Consider the following 3,970-nt stretch of genomic DNA (forward strand, 5'->3'; position numbering starts at 1 on the left):
TCGATTATCTGAAATATAGGAAACAGAATAAGTTAGTTAAATTTTAAAACGAAAAGTATGGGAGAAAGAGAGCAGTAGTCATAAAATTAACATACTTCTCTTGTTAATCTGTCAAATGCAGCTTCCTTATCCTTCGTCCTGATGAGGAGGTAGATCTTATTTATTTTTGGTGTTGTTCTTAGCATCATTTTGATTAGAGCTGCAAAGAATTGTTTTATTTGAAATGTCGAGAACATAATAAAGTAAATAAAAGTATGTTCTCTCAAACAACGTAAACATTGAGATGAGATGATCACACACTTTAATATGACATCAAAGTAGGTAGAAAGTCCTTTGGAGTCTCACCACCACCCTTATAAAAAGTAATTTCCACATGCTTGACTCATGAAAAAGAATGATTAGGACTGCGACGAGTTTGGGGGCCAGGGGGGGGGGGGTGTGGTTGAGAACATATATGATTAAGTGAATATAGGTATGCTTTCTCTAACAGTGTAATCCTTTTGATGAGATGATCTGATACTTCAACAGAAAATGTGACGATCGTTCAAACTTTAGGAAAGGAATAAAACTTAAGGTGAGAATTAAAATGCTTTATAGCTCATACCATCTTTCTTTGTGATCTTACTATTTCAATAATGCACCTGTTTCGAATCAATATCTTTTGTAAAAATAAAAGAGAAGAAATAACACAACGTGGATATATACCTATTGCCACAAAACACACATGTACCACGACGGCTAAGATGGCAGATGAAAGGCGTATATTAGGTTAAGTCGATGATTTTATTGCAATATTACATGTTTTTAATAGCTTAAATTCTTCTACGTTATCAAATTATTCAAAATATATCTATAGGTGACCATTCTTAAAATGTGGGATTTGAAATTTTAAAATAAAATATGTTAATTACCTGCTACAACAAGTAAAGATGACCTGATAGTGTAAAAATTATTTACACTGACAAAGGTATATTGGTTAATTAAACTCTGAACGAAATTACCTTTCTCAAGAAACCAAGTAGCACCGGTGACAAGAAGGTTTTTGGCTTCAAGAAACTCAACAATTCCTATTCCATTACTAGCTTTTGGAGCTAAAACATCTCCTTCACCCAATGCTTTAATAGAGGAACAAAACGAAGACGAGCCATGATGAATTCCTAACGTTAAGTGAATAGTTTCCTTTGATCTTTCATTGTTCGTGTATGAAAATTTGCTAGTGAAATGATTATTTTTAGAAAAAAAACTTAGTTGGTACCCTTGCACTAAAGGGAAAAAGATTTTCAACGCGAAGCATTGTCATTTGGGATATAAATTAAATAGCTATGCATGCATGGGATGTATATTATGGAGCCGTTTGGACATGGTTTCATCTCATGATATGAAATTACGAGATATGAAATCATGTTTGGACATACAATTTGGATTTCTTCAGTTGCAGTTTTTTTTATAAACATAAAAACCCCACAAATTGTGAAAACCATCAAAATTTTCCCAACTCTTATACAATCTTACCAAATGAGTAAATCATAGTTCATAATAAAATTAATACGCTACTAGAGACCTTTCTAAAAAATACAGCATCAATTGATCAAACTTTAGTTCAATAAAAAGGAAAATTTAACATGAATAGTAATGTAACTACTCTTTAATGTAATCCTCCCAAATGGTACGAACAATATATCTACCAACTTATGATTGCTAAACATGATTGGTAAATATATCTACCAACTTATGGGTCTTTTTTTACAAAATATAAACATATGAGTCAAATTTTACATTTATATTTTTTGAAATTATGATTTCAAATCCCAAATCATGCCTTTTTGGATGATTTGGGATTTCATCTCATGAGATGAAATCAGAGATGAAATCGCATATCCAAACGCTGATTTCATCTCATGAGATGAAATCGCATGTACAAACGCCTACTATATATATTGAAGCTAAAATTTTATGTATTATTTATAGAAGAGTCTTACCATCATGTTGGCAGGCCGTGGTGTTTAAGGTGCCATATAAATAAAAAAATTGAGCGGATTGCCCTCCATATGGACTGGTCTTTAATTTTTGCCTCTCAAATCGGCGTTCTTTAATTTTTGCTCCTACTTCTCATTTAATGAAAATTTGTAGGTCAAAGTACTCTTATTCGCTAGTCTATGAAACCAGAGATTCGGGTTCGAACCCCAACAGAGGCAAAAAAAGAAACAATATCGCAAGGCAAGATTTTATAGCAAATTAGGCCTATTCAGGCAAGCGTTATGCCTTAAGGCGTAGTTTTTATGTAGTTCCTTTTGCGGCATATTTTTGTAGTATAACTTAATTTCTACAAAACTATGCGGATAAAGATAAACTTATGTAACTCGGCATAGTTAGCAGGATAACTTAATTTCTACGGAACTATGTTTAAGAAAGACATTTATAATTTACATAAAAACTATGCTTTAAGGCATAATTTTTGCCCGAATAGGCCTAATTTGCTATGCAATCTTACCTTGCTGAAGTTATTTTGTTTTATACTCTGTGGAGTTCGAATCCAAAATCTCAGATATTTTCGACCACTTAAAGTGCCGAAGGGCAAAATTTAAAGACCTGCGATTTGAGGGCCAAAAATTAAAGACCACCAATAAATAGGGCATTTGTGCGAATTGCCCGATATAAATAAATGAGTGTGATCATTAGTTAGGTAGCTCGTTGAATTATGACGAGTTACAGTTTTTATGATTAACAAATATGTCTGTTCAATTGGTTGGTTTGGTTGTTACAAGTTAAAAGTTTGGTCATGCTATTCACATATAGTGTCTGGCTGTCTGGACTTAATTTTAAGGGGAGCAGGATTCATTTTCTCACCAGATATTGTTAGATATCTACAAGCTTAAATAATATTTTATCTATATGCTATCTAGTTAGCTTTACAAACTAGATAGCATACAGATGAAATGAAATGCGGAATGTGATACTAACCTCCGATCATTGATGTTTTCAGCCTGATTTGTTTACATTTAATGGGGGCCGAGTGTTAATTTTAATTATCCAGATCTTAGTTATTATGTCAGTTTGTATTTTAGGTCAGAATCTTAATCATTAAATATGTTTGTAACGTTATAACCACTTCCGAATAGATCTTAATGATTAAGATGTGTAACAAAGTCTTAATATTATTAAGATGTTTATTCAAAAATTTCAATAAAGATGAAAGTTCACCAATTCTATCCGTTCACTGTCATCGCCGTCGCCCAACGTTATCTACCACCGTCGCTGCATTATTTGCATTATTAACAAATATGTCAGTTTCGTCTTCTTCTTCTTTTTGCATTATTTGTACGCCTTTTTTGTTATAGAAGTTAAGTATGTTGTTGAAAAATTGAAACAAGTTGAAAGAAATATTTATGTTATGCTTAAACGAATTTATTTTCTTTTATTATCAGTAATGCACAAAAATATAAAAGCAATTTAAGTGGAATTATAAAATTATAAAAGTGGAGTGACCATTTTGCCATTCACTTATACATTACTCCTATAATTTTTAATTTAAAAAAAAATGCAAATTTGTATTTCAGCTGTTAATAAGGATTCATCAAATGAATTCAGTCACATAAGGTTTAAGTTCGGGTAAAATGACTGAATCCAATCACATAAGGTTTAAGTTCAGATAAAATCATTGAACTTTAGGGATATGTGCATGAAGTTTAGCCATATGTACCTCATGCCTGAAGTTGATCCGAAATGGCCAGATTTGCAATTTTTTACACACGATAATAATGACTTAAATAATGATCTCAAAATCGGGTATCCGTGCACTTCGTCCGATTAAGTTGACCTACAACAAAAGTGTTGGCCTTTATAGCAAGTCTTATATTTCAATCTTAGAAAATAGAGTAATAATCTACTATGGCTGGTTAAATTATCATCACGACTTTCTATGCTGGTTGTGTATATAACTTGAATTTTAGTTAAATTTTAAATTATGAGT

Source organism: Lycium ferocissimum, chromosome 5, assembly GCF_029784015.1.
Source record: "Lycium ferocissimum isolate CSIRO_LF1 chromosome 5, AGI_CSIRO_Lferr_CH_V1, whole genome shotgun sequence".
NCBI classification, from domain to species: domain Eukaryota; kingdom Viridiplantae; phylum Streptophyta; class Magnoliopsida; order Solanales; family Solanaceae; genus Lycium; species Lycium ferocissimum.